Source organism: Salvia splendens, chromosome 13 (genome assembly GCF_004379255.2).
Source record: "Salvia splendens isolate huo1 chromosome 13, SspV2, whole genome shotgun sequence".
In the NCBI taxonomy this organism is placed as follows: domain Eukaryota; kingdom Viridiplantae; phylum Streptophyta; class Magnoliopsida; order Lamiales; family Lamiaceae; genus Salvia; species Salvia splendens.
The window spans coordinates 7,078,370-7,096,130 of record NC_056044.1 but is presented as its reverse complement, the minus strand read 5'-3'; the positions used below and the strand labels follow the sequence as shown (position 1 = coordinate 7,096,130).

Here is a 17,761-nt window from a genome sequence, read left to right as displayed (position 1 = left end):
GAACTTTTCATACTTGGTCAATATAACCTTTTCACACTCAAATTCTAGTGAAAATCCATGATTTACTAGAAGTGAGCCTGACACTAAATTATTTTGGATGTCTGGGACATGCAACACATCTTTGAGGGTAAGAACCTTTCCGGATCCTAATTTTAGGAACACATTACCCACACCAACCACCTCGGAAGAGGCTTGGTTTCCCATATGTACTTTTCTACCTCCAACAGATTTGTAAGTAGAAAAAAAGCTTCTCTCGGAGCACACATGACATGTGACACCGGTATCAACAAACCATTCATTTGGATTATTACCATGGTCCACGTCGGAGACCACTGCGATCACCTCGTGATCTTTGTTGTTTATAACAACACGTTCAAATAATTTGTACAGTATTGTTTCCAACAATAAGTACACAATTATATTGAACCAAATGTGCATTGGTATATTCATCAACCCATGCATCACAATTACTACTACCAAGTCTAAATTGGTCTTGCTTGTCAAATGACAAACGATAAACATCATTCTCAAGAGAATAGATCTCAAGGAATTAACCACTCCATAGCGCATCAACATTGCGACCGTTCGTTGCTTTATTCCAGCTTTGTATTTCATGTTTCCTCCAGCATCGGTCGACATGATTTCAACAAGAGTACAATATTTCGTCTTGCGATTGTTGGAAATATTGAAGCCTTTTAGACGGACAAACTCTTGCTATTACAAAAGAACCAAAAACTGAAAGGTAAGTAAAACAAAGTAAATACAATAAAAGGAACAAGATGCAAACTATATTCTTCTTCAAGTCGAGTCGAGGTATCCCTCTCTCCGCAAGACGAAATACGCCCCGGCTAGTGCTCACGGATTGGCATAATGTCCCCAAAGATGAAACGACTTTCCTTCTATCGAGTTGAAGCACCTCAAACTCGTAGGCACCGGCGAACTTGAATTGGAGGCGAGAACCGAGCAATGCAATGCTCCTAATGCGAACTAGAATGCTTAAGCTAGAGAGAAGAGAGAGTGATTCGTTTTTGTTATGTTCTCTTCTCCTAAAACCCATTTATTTATAGGTGAGGAAAGACCAAGTGAAAAGTCTCACCATCAAGGCACCTCATAAAGTAAAAGGTGATGAAAGGCCAAAAGCCTAGACTTTTAGAAAATCCACACGTTTTCCTACAAGTGGCGCCACCCAAACGACTGCCAACCCATTGGGAAATGTCTGATAGAACAGAAGCACGACAACAACCCGTTGTATTGTTACGACTAATTAAGAACTAGATTTCATGCCTTTTCAAGCCCACCTTATAAAAGGACCTTGAGCTTGTTTTTCAAGCTTTTGACTAACTTTGAGTTCATATCATATTTCATCTGGCTGCTTAAGGATCAACTTAAGCATGAACGATTGAGGATTTAGCGATGACACTGTATTCTGCCTCAATAGTTAATCTAATTTGTTTTCATATTTTCCTTCTTGTCTCTTTTACTTGTTTTAAGCTATTTGTCTATATGGATAGCGGTTAAGGGATGCCTTCCTTAACGTCCGAATTCCACACAATCAAGAAACACATGCCGAAGTCGTCGAGCGCCCAAGAGGTTTGGGTCGGCGATTACTTCCGGCAAAGGGGATGCTGTGCGCGAGAGAGGTTCTCGTCGACAGCGATAACGAGAGTTTCTTGTTGCACAATTAATTGAGCCAAAATAATATATTCATTGATTAAATATTATGGAAGACTCCACACATATTTATAATATGTGTGGATAAAAAAAGATACGATAATCCCTAAAATATCTCAACAAATTAAACAACTAAAGACTAATATCAATAGCTAAACTTATACTAACATTTTAGCAGTTGAAACTAACTACTTAGACTCAGATATATTTTTTTGATTTATGTATTTAATTCTAGACTTGTTTTACTTTAGTAATTCCTTTATTTGAAACTGACTGTTTGATAGATTGCATGCTTATAATCATTATGCCAATAATTAAATGCGTTAGTGTGTTGTTTACCACACTCGAGAAATTTGTATCTAATATGAACATATGAATTATTAATAACAACTCAATAATAATTGAATGTATTGTTATGTTTTAAAATTATGATTTTTATGTCACCCTAACTGACACATTTTTCTTTTTAGGGTGTCTCGTTCTAAATAACACATTTCTTAAAATAGAAACATCACCCTCTCTACTTTATTACTACATCCGTCCATGAAACAATGTCTCAATCTGTCATTTTGAGACATCCACAATTTAAAGTACAACTTACCTTTTTTCATTTTAGGCAATGGACCTCACACTTCACTAAAATCTTACACTCACATTTCACTAAAAAAATTAATATATTAGTAGTATAAAAGTGAGACCTACATTACACTATTTTTTTCACCACTTTCGTTCATAGTATTTCTAAAACTCTTGTCAAGTCAAATCAGGACTATAAATGGGAGTCAAGTGAGTACTCTCTATCTTACTTTATTTAATTTCCACTTAGCTCGCTAAACAATACGGCATAAAATTACTTGTCAAATAAGAAATGTTCCACTTAAAATAGAACGAATATAAAATAGCTCAAAAGATGCTTTCAATATACCTATCCTAACAAATCATTGCATAACACCAGAGTACGTGATCACAAAATAGTTAAGTCAGAACATTCCTAGTTCATAGGAGTATGTAACTAGAACAACCTTGAGAATTATAGGATATAGTACTGAATAGAGAAAGAAATAGAAAAAAAAATAGAAGAAAGAAGAGTTTTATATGAATTAGGTCAATATGTAGAATCAGTATTTTATAGTACTATATGTAAAGGCAAATTTAGGATTTGATCTTGATAAGCATTTGGTTAATCTCACACAAAATTTGTAATACGTGACCCAAAAGGGCCAAACATGGGCTACAGTGACTAGGACGGCTGAATCAGGCAGTGGGCCCACTTCACATGCTAACCCCCAATGTTCCATTAAAGTGAAGCATTATCTCTTATCTCTATTTCCACTCTCAATCTAAACAACCACATTTAATAATTCAATTTTTCTATGCTTCGCCATTTTTGGTTCACACATATTTACATATACTTTTAGCTATAAGAAACGTGTCGGTGGATCTAAATCTTTTTCTTTTTTTAGTTATATCATCTTTTTTTAGCTTTATATAACACTGCTGGAAAATGTATTTTACAACTCAATCATATAGATACATACTTAGTACTACTATATTTTTCCTCCTTTTTAGGTTGAAACTACCTAACTTTTATGGTGAATAGTAGAATATGTCCTTTTTGTACCTGTTGAATATATTCATAAATGATGATTCAATTTGGACTTAAATAAACATACCATCTCATGCCCCCACAAAAAATAATTAAAACTCCTAATTGTGAGTTATAAAGAGTGACAGAAGTCATGTTCCAGAAAAAACAGAAAAATTGAGAGCGTAAGTCCATAAATTGAGAATGTTATAGGTTTATACTATCACCGTGCATAAAAAACGTCATATTTTTTTCATTTTGCGTCGTGCACTAAAATTAGTCTCTATTATTCGGAGTAAGGTTTCCTCTTCAACGAAGTGAGTCTCATTTTTCACTAATAACTTCATCCAACTTTTCTCTCTACCTCTTACTAATTTTGTATTAAAACATGTGTAGTGAACTAATAAGACTGTTTTTGGTTGATGGAGTTAGTACTATCATTTTTTGCATGTTACAAATGCTGATAGAGATGAAGATGCTACAATAATAAACCGAAGCAGTGAACAGATAAAAAAACACAAGAAATTGGTACATAAAGTTGATCAAATACAATAAGAATAAAAGTTAGATAAATACACATCTACCTAGTTTGCCGCTCCTTTGAGTTATCACATCCTCTTTCAACTTTCTCCCAAGGCTTTCTTTACATCATCACCCTGCAACCATAAATGTGAAATGTGAATAACCATGAGAGAGAGAGGGAGAGCGAAGAAGGAGGGATGACCTCGATTGCCAATGGTGAGGTAGACGTTGCATAACGCTTGATTACAATCCCATCTTTGTCAACTAGAAACTTAGTGAAGTTCCATTTGATTTGGGAGCCGAACCAGCCGCCTTTGCTTGCTTTAAGGAACTTATAAACTGGTGCTGCATTTGGCCCATTCACTTTCACCTGACAGTCAGAGTAGAGCATCAAACAGTTAAATATGACAAAACTAGGGATCGTCGTAACATTATCTACAAACAGCTTCAACTCCACCAAGCAGAAGACCATTTCACCTAAAAATGTCATCACAATGCAATAGACAAACAAGGAAGCAGGAAATACTCCCTATTTTGTCATGATCGGCGTAGAGTCTTAAATGATTACTACTTTTTTGATACTAAGGAAAATGGTCGACCATCCATGGCCCAGGAAAATAATAATAATAATAATAATAATAATAATAATAATAATAATAATAATAATAATAATAATAATAATAATAATAATAATAATAATAATAATAATAATAATAATAATAATAATAATAATAATAATAATAATAATAATAATAATAATAATAATAATAATAATAATAATAATAATAATAATAATAATAATAATAATAATAATAATAATAATAATAATAATAATAATAATAATAATAATAATAATAATAATAATAATAATAATAATAATAATAATAATAATAATAATAATAATAATAATTTATGGCTCCACAATAAAGGTTAGTGAGTCGTGGCAGAATTAATTTGAGCAAAATTTGGACCGGATTACCTAACATGTGAAAGCTACTACTCGAGCAACATATATAGACCGACTAACTACCGCTATTACAACCACCATTTAAGCATATTTGTGATCTTTTATGTTCACCACAAACTTTGAACTTGTAGGGTTTATTGAAATAGATTTCAATCCAATTTTGCGATTCTAATTTAAACAATACCAATTATGACTCATCCCTATTCTACGAATGCTTACTAACCACCCATTATATCAAAGCAAACACAAATGTTTTAACTTGAAGTGTACCGGTTCAGACTTGGGATTTCATGTTTTCAGATTATCAATGCCAAGTGAAATAATGTGCCAATGGCTTACAGTATAGGACCACTTGGTTCAGTGACAAGCGGGATGCACGACATTTTGAATTGTTCGCTTAAATTTCTACCAGTTATTCGTCACTTTCTCACAATAACATTTTATAGTATATCTTCAGAATCAAACAGATGACACAACAGTTATAAACAAATGATATTCCTATAGCATTTAAGACAGCATTAGCACATCATTTGCCCAAATAAAGTCAATGCTTTTGATAATATTAGCGGTTAGGCTTATGTTGGTAAAAGCTTTACATATTCATATTGTTTAATCTCCACACAAGAAGTTTCTAGCACAATAAACACAAGCTTAACTAGATGCAGAAATATTTATACCGGATCAAAAACAGATGATGCTTTATCAAGTCAAACCTTTAACAACTTCCAACAGCATTGGTATATAAACCACTTACCACTCTTGTGGACGTAAGTAACTGTTTCCTAATTGTTTATTTTCCCTTTATTTTTTTGAGTTACTCTACTAATCTACTAAACTGAGCTCTCAACCACCCTATAAATTCTTCTAATTTCGGATCCAAGAAAGATATTCACTTTATAGCCATTATTCTGAACTGAACTATACCATAATAAAGGTATATCTTTTACATTCCGAAACCATGCTTAGATATTTAGAAAAAACGATTCTTTGAATAAAAGACTTGGCTTATGTGTTTTTTATTCTGAATTTTCCAATTTTGACAAAATGATATCCTACATCTGTAAATGATCAACACCTTCCTAAACACTTGAATCACAAAGAAGGGGAAATCCCAATAGCCAAATGAAATCAAGTTACCTTCTGGAAAATGGGATACTCAGCTTTGAATCTGGAGCAAGTAAATTGTTATGCATCTTGGCTTGTTCCGGGTTCTTGATACAAGAACTGGTTGCACGGGAATGCCAATATCTCGAAACCTGTCCAAGCAAAATCTCAAACCCAAAACATTGATGAACAAATATGCTATTTTGGTTCATATATGAATATGCAACATTACCACCTGAAAAAAGAGCAAATAAGAAATTAACAGACCTTTATCCTTGTATTTCGAGTGAAGCTCAGTCAATTGGGTATAATTCGAATTCGTGAACCCACTGTTTAATAAAAAACACAATTAAGAACAAAATCCATACAGAAGATTGAACTTTTCTTCCTTTTTATTCCAAATTAAGAAAAGAAGACTTCTCATAATTTGGAAGCAACATTAACAACGAGCAAGACTTTCCCTTTATAGCTACTCAAGTTGATATCATTACATTTGCTGTCCTGCTCAACGCAATCAAAATTGGAATATTCAGAAGCAAAAAAGGTGGATTCTTTAACAAAACCCAAAAAAGAAGAGGATTAAAAATTGAACCTTGACAGTGAATTCGTGTATGGACTTTTCTAGGACTGAAGAAGAAGCGCCCATCTCTCCCTGTCTCTCAACAGCTGGTCGATGTCTGAATGCAATTTAAAGTTCGAATTTTTTGGGATGATAATGTGAAAGGAATGGAGACTTTGAGTAATTAAATGAATTGAGTGAATTATACTCATCATCATTCATAATCTTACAGCTGTTTTTTATTCTCTGCTTGAAAAAAGGCCACACAGTTATTATCTTTCAAGTACTACTAACTAACAGTTTACTACTTGAGCAACAATTTAAGGGAAATACGTAATATTATTATGTAAACAACCATTTAAGGGAAATACGTAATGTTATTATGTAAACAACAATTTAAGGGAAAGTGTATTAAACAACAATTTAAGCAGTAATGTTATTATGCGCTAAGTGCTAAACGTTATAATTAATTTTACAAACTATCATATTAGTATAACCTTGGCCGGAAAATGGTGTCTTCGAATCTTAGAAGTATATTACTATATGATAGATACGTGGATGTATTAAAAAAATAGTATAATTGTTATGAGGGATTACTATTCACAAAGTAAATCACACCAAAAGAATATTCACAAAGGATTATGAGCAATGTTTTAAAAACCGGACCGGTGAGTGAACCGACAAAGCCACTGGTTTATGGTTCAACCGGTCCAACCGGTTTAATCACTGGTCGAACCGTTATACTGTTATAAATGTGTATATATACAATTATATAATATACCAAATATTTTTAATTAAGTGAATGATAGAATATATAATATATTAATAGTATATCCCAAAAACATTACACCTCCACCTATAAAAGTTTAGTGAATGATTGAATTTTATTAATTTTTTATCAATAAATATGATTAAATATATAAATTATACTAGTAGTAAGTTATTATAAATAAAAAATTAATATTTATGTATAAAAATAAATAATTTTATAGTATTATTTTCAAAAAGTAATGTAGCAAAATAATCACAAAGATATATGAATAAGCATAAATTAAAAACATACATTTAGTAAATACTCCTAGTATATAATCAAATAGTAGTAAACTTTAAGTATAATTAATCACATATTCATAATATACATATATACGTATTATACAAATAATAATAAAACTAGCAGTAGTAAGCGATACATAAATAAAGTGGATGATAATTAAATATCATAATTAGTATTATTAATTACTTTGCTATTAAACACGAATTATTAGTTTATATAGATAAAATATTTCGTGCTTAACATATAAAAATAACTTCTGTTCATGTTATTACCAAGAAGTCCTTGTGGTGTAGTGGTAGAATTGTTAGTAAGTTCACCGGGAGGTCTTGAATTAGATTCCTATCAAGGCCGGAATTTAAAAAAAAAATTGAAAAGCATTTGAACCGGTTTCCGGTTCCCGGTCCGGCCGGCCGATTTCGGCGGTTCATGGCGGTTAAGCATGTCACTGGTTTTATAGGGCTAACTGGATCGGACCACTTACCGGTTCGCGACCGAACCGGTCGAACCGACCGGTCCGATCCAGTTTTTAAAACATTGATTATGAGGGATTACTATTCTTTACAACATTTACTATTCTTTGATGTATATTCTCATCCTTGTATACTCATCGATCAATCTCTATACCACAATATATAATTAGATCTCAATAGTAGTAATAATTAAGATCAATTTTTAAGCTTTAATTTGGAATTTTAGTAATTAAAATAATGTCAAATGAATTACTCCCACCGTCCTTGAAAAGTATGAACTATTTTCTTATCAGTCCATCCCTGAAAAGTATGAATTCTCTAATTTTGGAATAGTTAAACAGCACATCATTTTATTTACAACCTATATAATTACACCACACTACCTGATGATGTGGAGCACATTCTCCACCAGCACTACTTACATTTAGGGCTGGCAATTTTAGACACGACACGATAATCTGACACGAATCCGCATGAAATTATTGGGTTGGGTCAAGTCTTATTGGATCCGTGTCCTTATCGGGTTGACCCATTAAGAACCCGATAATTTCGGGTTGGGTTCGGGTCGGATGCGGGTCGGATACGGTTAAGAAATAATATTATTATTTTTATTATTATTTAAAAAAATATATATTACTTTAATGTTTTAATTTCTTATAAATTAGGTTTAAATAGTATAAAACGAATTTTAATTGTGTAAAATATGTTAAAAATTAAGGTTTAATCGTGTAATATTAGGTTGTAATCATGTAAAATCAGGTTCGGGTTGTTATCGTGTCGTGTCAACCCATATTATATCGTGTCGATAACGGGTTCGTGTCGGGTGCGGGTCGTGTTCGGATTTGAAGGTAGCAGGTCGGGTTCGTGTTCGGATTTACAAATTCTTTAACAGGTCGGGTTCAGGTTATGCCTTATTGGGTTGGGTCATTATCAGGTTGACCCGATAACGATCCAATCTGCACGATTTGCCAGCCCTACTTACATTACCTTTTATCTCTCTATCTTACATTACCTACTATATACTCTCTTCGTTCCATAGCAATAGAGGCATTTCATTTTGCGCACTCGTTTGAAAAAATAATTATAAATAGCTGAAGTGGAGAAAAAGTAAAGTAAGAGAGAGAATATTGTAGATACGACTCTTCTCTACATTATTCTTTCTCTTACTTTACTCTTTCTCCACTTTAACTATTTATTATCATTTTTTTAAAACGAGTGCAGAAAATAAAATGTCTCTATTACTGTGGAACGAAGGGAGTATTAAAACTCATGCCGAACCAAATGTTCATATTTTCGAGACGGGAAGGAGAGTATATTCTAAATTTGAAAAATTATTAATATTGAAAAAAACAATGTCAATCTTTATACAACTTATATCATACTTAACAAACATTTTCACTCTTAAAAATAAAAAAAAATTTAAATTTGCATAACTTTATCAACTTAAATTATTTTTTCGCTAAAAATATATCAAATTAAAGACCATTTTATAAGGATTCTAACGAGATTTTAATTGCATATGTTAGGATCATGCTCGGATGAAAATATGATAATTTTTATTTGAACCTTTGTTGTATGTATTTCAATAAGCAGTTTAATATCAACAAATCTATCAAAAGATATTACTCTCTCCGTCACACAAAAGTATGCTCTTTTGGTTGGACACAAGTTTTAATGCACAATTGGTAAAGTAAGAGAGATGTAGAAAGAAAAAGTAATTAGGGTATTGTTAGTGGAGAATGAGTCCAGTTCATTAGAGGGAAAAAATTCAAAATTAAAAAGTGCATAACAACATGTGCATTATTAATATAGCTGCATTGATATTTTCATGTAATTGTTCACGTACACATGTCATTATGTTAATATTTTTAATACATTATGTTGATATAATGAGAATCACTAAAATTAAATTACTAGTTTCTAACAAATTGATAATTACATCATGCTACTATTTATTGAAATTTAAAAGTTTTATATTTATCTACTCATTTTAATACTCCCCAAAAAGGCGTTAAACGCAGAATTTTCCCATCTTTTAAGAGCCATATAATACTAGTATAATTGGTCTTAATTGTATATTAAAATATTATATATATTTTAACATGAACCTATAATGCATTAAAATACTACTATGAATTTTAACATGAACCTATAAATACATGCACATAATTATAGATTGCATTGCCACACATAAATGGAAATAATTACTCATGTCAAAGCACAATCAGATTGTAATGGTATGGTTGTACCATACCACATTGATTAGTTGGGCCAGCCTTATATTTAGGTGGGTAATTTTTTCATAGCTCAGCCCAGATTCTAAAAATTAGGCGGGTCAGGCTTAGTTCGAAAGTTTTATCCATAGTGGCTAAGCCCACAAATGCAACCGTAGTCATTAGTAGGTCATCTCCAACCATTTACACCAAACTCATTTTTAGGTATATGTTATATCCAAAAGTAATTTTACTCCAATCATTTACATCAAACTCAAATCAAAAAAATATTCCATATCCACCTACTTTTTATACCTTTTCAATTACACCTACATACTTATTTAAATTACACATTAATCCTACAACATTATATCAAAAAAATTTAATTAATAACAAAATAAAATTTCTTATTATATAGTATTAAATATAATCTATTTTTAAAAAAATACACTTACTTGAAAATTAATATACACTTCACATGCTATGATAAAATTAAAACATAAATCAAAACATATTTAAAAATATCACAATTACAAAAAAATATATACCGCAATATGGATATAAAATTGAAAAAAATTCAAGACTCGAGATTTGTGTTTGTTCCCACAACTGATCAATTAGTGCAAGTCCAGAGGAGCATTTATCTCTTTTTGCGTTATATCAAGTCAAATACTTTTAAAATCGAGCATCTTCATCTTCATTTGTTATCGTAATTTTTTTCTTGTTTTAATTCACATAATTAAATAATAATGAACCGATTTGCAATATCTCATAAATTTTTGCAGTAACACCATATTTGATGTAAATCCGTAGAAAACACTAAAAATAGGTTTGCGTTTGGTGTATGATTGGAGATGATTTTTACACCAAAAATAGGTATTGGTTTATGGTTGAAGTTGGTCTTATGGAATTCTAAAGTAACCAAACCCACAAAGAATTAACGCTCTCAATGAGGCTATTCCAAATATCTATCAAGTATAATAACAAATGAGGCATAAAAGCCTATATATACTAGAAAGACGATTACACATAAAAATGTCCCAAAAGTTGACTTACTAAGCTTAAAATCGGAGTCAGTAACGTCCACTCGGATGAGTGGAGTAAGGGGTAAACACCACTCGATCGAGTGGTAGAGTGTGATTTTCGTAAAACGGCTACAACTTCCTATACCGACTCAATTTAGGTGTGTAATAAATCCCCGTGAAGCGCTTTTGGCCCTTTCCAACTAGATGTTGACAAATCATAACCGACTTATGAGCATTATCTCATAGTTGGAAAGATAAAAATTTACTAATGAACATATTTTGATCTAGAGGTTGTAAATTTATATTGACTTGTTAGCATCACCATATCTAGCGCCGTAAAAATGAGTATTGACTTTTTAATGTTATCGTGCCTCGAACTTACAGAATCAAAACTAAGTTATTAACATAATCTTGTCTGGAGTGGAATTTGACAAACCACTTTCGACTTTTAAGCATCATTTCATCTGAATGAAACTCATAAGTCAAATGTGAAAATAATGTGTATAGTAAACTAATAAATGGAAAATATTAATGTTGAGTGATGGAGTACGTACTAAACAAGCCCAACAGCAGTAAAGCCCATCAGCCTAAAGCCCAAGAAAGAGTATCAGTCCGGCATGACTAAAGAGTTCAGTTCGGCACAACCAAAGAGTTCGGCCCCAGCCTACAGCTTGGTAAAAGCCAACCAATCAAACTCTGCTCTCAGGTCGGCATCAAGCTCTACTCTCAGATCGGCAAAAGCTGCTCGGCAATAATTCAGCAGTTCGGTCTCAGTATTCGACCGAACTAGGAGATAGTGGACTCATGCAGGATTTCCACCTCCACTACACCCACGATCTATTTAGTGGTGTCAAGCAGTCTTTAACTCATGCAGGATAGTGGACCCATGCAAGATCGCCACGATCTCCACGACATCCACTGCCTAGTAAATAGTGCTGCATGCCACGATCTTGGTTCAATGTATAAATAGAACCTAGATCAGATAGATAAGGTTAAGTTCTAAAAGCTCTCTAGAGATAAAAGATAAAATAGCAAGTCTGTATTGTAAGCTGTAGAAAACAGATCAAGCAATACAACTCTGCCCTCTTTTCTTCCCGTGGACGTAGATTTACCTCAGTAAATCGAACCACGTAAATTCATTGTGTCGTGATCTGCATTTTCCTGCATTCGTCACCATCAAAAGTTCGCGGATTCATCACTGGCGCCGTCTGTGGGAACCAGAGAACCAAATTTGTGATAAAGCGAATTTTTGACCCTTTTTCCACCCCAAAAAAATGCATACCAGATCACATAACACCCATAATACCGTTCGTGATAACCGTGAGGAAGCTAGTCCAGCTCGCAGGTCTGAAAAACGGCCTCGGGAGACATCTACCTCCGGTTCTCACGAAGAAGGAACAAGCCACTCCAGGAGTCATCGCACCGAGTCTTCCCAGCAGCCCGATTTAAATGAAGCTATCAAGCTGTTCTTGGCCGAGAAGCAGGAGGAGTTCTTAATCTTCCTGCAGAAGAGCCAACAGCCGGAGAAGACAACGGCGGATTCTCCCTCCTCATCCAGACATAAAAGTCACTACCGCAGTAGTGACGTGTCTTCCAGGAGAAAGAATCCTCAACCCCGACATGTTCCTGTTCCTCCTCGGTACCGGAACCACAGGAGAACTCCATCTCCTCCGTACCGAAGAAATATCGGGTTCGCCATGTACGGAGCATTAAAGACTCCGTTCTCGGACGATATCACCCGAACTCCTTTGCCGCGGAACTACCGGACACCGTCAATGACTTATGACGGGCTCGTGGATCCTCATGATTTCTTGGGACGCTATCAGTATAACATGGCGAACCAGGGTCTCAATGAGGTCCATATGTGCAAGCTGTTCCCCGAGCTGCTCATCGGGAACGCCAGAAGGTGGTTCGACAGCCTACCTCAAGGCAGCATTAGATCCTACCGAGATCTAATGGATGCTTTCCACAGGAGGTTCTTTCAGAAAGCGGAAGCCCGGATCACTTCGGCTCAGCTGCTTTCTATACGTCAAGGTTGCGACGAAAAGATCAGCAACTTCATGACGAGATTCCACAAGGAATGCCTACAAGTAGATGATCTCAACGATCTACTTGTCATTTCGGCATTCCAAAATGGAATCCTGCCCGGAGCTCTCTACAGAAAGCTCGTGGAATGCAGTCCGCAAACAGCTCAAGAGATGTGGGACATTGCGGACCAGTTCTCCCGTGCCGATGAGGCAGACCGTCGAAAACGGTCTTTAGACAGCTCATCTAGAGGAGACGAAAAGAAGCCCGATCATAGCGATCAGAGGCTTCCTCGCCGAACTCCTTTTGAAAGAATTCAAAGGGCACCGGTACAAGGCAGATTGGGACCACGTCTCAATCCTGAGAAGCCGCCCGCTCAGTTCGTACCATTGAACAAGTCAAGAGCGGAAATTTTCGAACTGCATTCCGATATGTTCGAAAAGCCAAGGCGGATGACGAAATCGGCCGCGCGCCGACCTCAGGATCAATATTGCTCCTTCCATCAAGACTACGGTCACGATACCGAGGAGTGCCGACATTTGGCTGCAGGTATTGATGCCCTTGTGAAAGCAGGGACGTTAAAAAAATACCAAAGCAAGCAGCCGAAAAAGAACAAAAAGCAGGGAGGTGCGAACTGCGCCCCTCAGGATCCGAAAAGGCAACAGGATCCCGAAGACGATAACGAGCCGCAATATGATGGAGTAATCCTAACTATTGACGCTCTCCCTGCCGGGAAGACTAAATCGTCTCTGAAGTCATAGAGCAGAGGTTTAAAAGCTCAGTCCGTTTCTGGGTTGTTGGGTTTCAAAGGACGGACTCAAGGCAAACCCCTCAAAAGTTCAAGTCGTTCAGAACATGGCAATGCCGAAGTCCATACATGACGTGCAAAGGCTAACCGGATGTCTAGCCGCACTGAATCGATTCCTTTCCCAAGCAGCCGAAAAGCAACTGCCGTTCTTCAAGGTGTTGAAAAAGGCACCAAAGTTCGAGTGGGGAGCCGAGCAGAAAAAGGCCTTTGACGAGCTCAAAAGTTATCTAGCCGAGCTTCCTATTCTCTCTGCTCCAACCGAAGCCGAAGTAATATTCTTATACTTAGCGGCATCGGATCAAACCATCAGCGCGGTGCTTGTACGAGAAGAAGGCCTAAAGCAGCTTCCCATCTACTTTACAAGCCGAGCATTAAGAGGTCCAGAAACCAGGTATCAACCTCTGGAAAAGATTGCTCTGGCATTAGTAAATGCAGCAAGGAGACTGCGGCCATACTTCTATGCTCACAAGGTATGCGTCTTAACTGATCTGCCACTTCGGCAAGTGTTGACCAAACCAGAAGCATCAGGCAGAATCGCCAAATGGGCCATAGAGCTGGGAGAACACTCAATCGAGTACCTACCTCGAAAAGCCATCAAGGGACAAGCCTTGGCAGATTTTCTTGCAGAGGCAAAGTTCGATCAAGCAATTCCTGTTATTGCCGAACAGAAGAATTCTGAAAATGCCGAACTAGCACAGCCCTTGGAATCCGAAGTAGAGCCGCCGGACTGCTGGAGCGGATTCGTAGATGGAGCTTCAAACAAGATGGGAAGTGGAGCTGGTATTTTACTTGTCGCTCCCGACGGACACGAGGTAACCTACTCACTTCGGTTCCTATTCCCCACTACTAATAATGAAGCCGAGTACGAAGCCCTCCTGGCCGGACTCCAGTTAGCGCAAAGTCTGCTCGTCAAATCTCTCAAAGTCCATTGTGATTCACAAGTCATAGTAAATCACATGTTGGGTACAAGTGAAGCTCGTGACGAGAGAATGAAGAAGTATTTGGACAAAGCGCAAAGCATCAGCCGAAGTTTCTCCTATTTTCGGATAATCCGCATTCCCAGAGCGGAAAATAGCCGAGCAGATACCTTAAGTAAGTTGGCCTCAGATCCGAGCTCAAAGGCGGAAGAATTAATGCATCGAAGCATTGATGAAGCCGAGGTACATTCAGTATCCAGCTCGCCGAACTGGATGACGCCGATCTTGCAGTATCTGGATCAAGGACAATTGCCCGAGGATAAGAGAGAAGCTCGGAAGATCACGTGCCGAGCACTTCGGTACGAACTTCATGAAGGAGTCCTCTTTAGAAAGTCTTACCTCCAGCCGTTATTGCGGTGCGTAGGACCAGAAGAGACGGACTACATCCTCAGAGAAGTTCATGAAGGATCGTGCGGTAGCCACATCGGAGCCAGAGCTTTAGCTAAAAAAGTTCTGAGATGGGGATATTATTGGCCAACCATGGTACAAGAGGCAGTGCAGCTCGTCAAGAAGTGTACGAAGTGCCAAATTCATGCAAATGTCCCAAGGATGCCGCAGACCGATCTATACACTATGCAAAGCCCTTGGCCTTTCATGCAATGGGGCATAGACATAGTGGGACCACTTCCTCAAGCTCCTCGGCAAATGAAATTCCTTATCGTTGCCGTGGACTACTTCACGAAGTGGGTGGAGGCTGAACCATTAGCTACGATAACGAGCTCAAAGGCATTGGATTTCGTCTGGAAGAACATAGTGTGCCGATTTGGCATACCCCACATCCTCATCTCGGATAACGGGACTCAGTTCACCGACAAGACGTTCAAGAATTGGTGCCAAGAGCTGAATATTCAACAGCGGTTCACTTCGGTCTCTCATCCACAAGCAAACGGACAAACGGAGGTAACAAATCGTATCCTGGTGAAAGGGTTAAAAGCTCGGTTAGAACAAGCCAAAGGACAATGGGTAGAAAATCTCCCTCAAGTCCTATGGTCCTACCGAACTACACCCACAACCTCCAACGGTGAAACTCCGTACAGTCTTGTGTACGGCACTGAAGCCGTGATTCCGGTGGAGATCGGCATACCCAGTCCCCGAACTCTAAATTTCTCAGCAGAAATGAATGACGACGGACTGAGAGCCGAGCTAGATCTTGCCGAAGAAAGAAGAGAATTGGCATGCATAAAAGCAGCCAAGTACAAGGAGCAAGTAGCCCGGTATTATAACCAAAGGGTGAAGAAGCTGCAATTTCAAGTGGGAGATCTCGTCTTGAGAAACAACGAAGTAAGCCGAGCAGAAAAGCTGGGCAAGCTCGAACCCACATGGGAAGGTCCGTATCGGGTGTCAGAAGTCCTCGGCAAAGGGTCTTACAAATTGGCTCACATGTCAGGAGAACAGGTACCCCGAACATGGCACATTTCCAACCTCAAGAAGTTCCATTTGTAAGAGACAGTCCGGTCAGTCAGTCTTGGGTCCTGTTCGGTCAATGTGCTTTCTTTGGTTTGCTTGGTCTTTGTTTGTCTCTGTGCGTTTTTGTCTCTATGTGCTTTTTGTTTGTCTCTGTGCGTTTTGTCTGTGTGTTTTGTCTGTCTCTGTGCGTGTCGTCTCTTACAAATGTTACTGAGGTATCTTGTTCTTCGAAGGCTGATCCCCTTCTTAGAACATATAATAAGCCAACGATTGTGAGTCAAAGCTTCTAAAGAGGATACAAGACCACAATTCAGCTTAAACAAGCAGTTCGTCTAAAACGAGCTGCAATAAGCCAACGATTGTGAGTCAAAGCTTCTAAAGAGGATACAAGACCACAATTCCGCTTAAGAAACAAGCACTTCGTCTGAAACGAACTGCAATAAGCCAACGATTGTGAAGTCCAAGCTTCTAAAGAGGATACAAGACCACAATTCGGCTTAAAAATCAAGCACTTCGTCTGAAACGAACTGCAACAAAAGTCTGATTCACGCGATAAAACTTGCCTGAATTAGGACAAGGGAAAGTCCGATCCACGCGATAAAACTCGCCGAATTAGGACAAGGGAAAGTCCGATCCCCAAATTAGGACAACGGAAAGTCCGATCCGAGCGATAAAACTCGCCAAATTAGGACACAAACCAAGTCCGGTCAAAGAAGAGTTCACTTCATAAGACCGAGGACAAACATCAACTTACCCCGTACCTTTATCCAGAATGCCGAAGTGATTCACTTCGCTTTTCGGGGGGGGTAGTGATGGAGTACGTACTAAACAAGCCCAACAGCAGTAAAGCCCATCAGCCTAAAGCCCAAGAAAGAGTATCAGTTCGGCATGACTAAAGAGTATCAGAGTTCAGTTCGGCACGACCAAAGAGTTCGGCCCCAGCCTACAGCTTGGTAAAAGCCAACCAATCAAACTCTGCTCTCAGGTCGGCATCAAGCTCTACTCTCAGATCGGCAAAAGCTGCTCGGCAATAATTCAGCAGTTCGGTCTCAGTATTCGACCGAACTAGGAGATAGTGGACTCATGCAGGATTTCCACCTCCACTACACCCACGATCTATTTAGTGGTGTCAAGCAGTCTTTAACTCATGCAGGATAGTGGACCCATGCAAGATCGCCACGATCTCCACGACATCCACTGCCTAGTAAATAGTGCTGCATGCCACGATCTTGGTTCAATGTATAAATAGAACCTAGATCAGATAGATAAGGTTAAGTTCTAAAAGCTCTCTAGAGATAAAAGATAAAATAGCAAGTCTGTATTGTAAGCTGTAGAAAACAGATCAAGCAATACAACTCTGCCCTCTTTTCTTCC

The 17,761-nt window shown here is 37.2% G+C and overlaps 1 pseudogene; it reads right to left on the bottom strand.

Moving 5' to 3' along the window:
* Positions 1-3,740: 3,740 nt before the first annotated feature.
* LOC121760170 lies at positions 3,741-6,653 on the bottom strand (annotated as a pseudogene).
* Between the last annotated feature and the right edge of the window lie 11,108 nt (positions 6,654-17,761).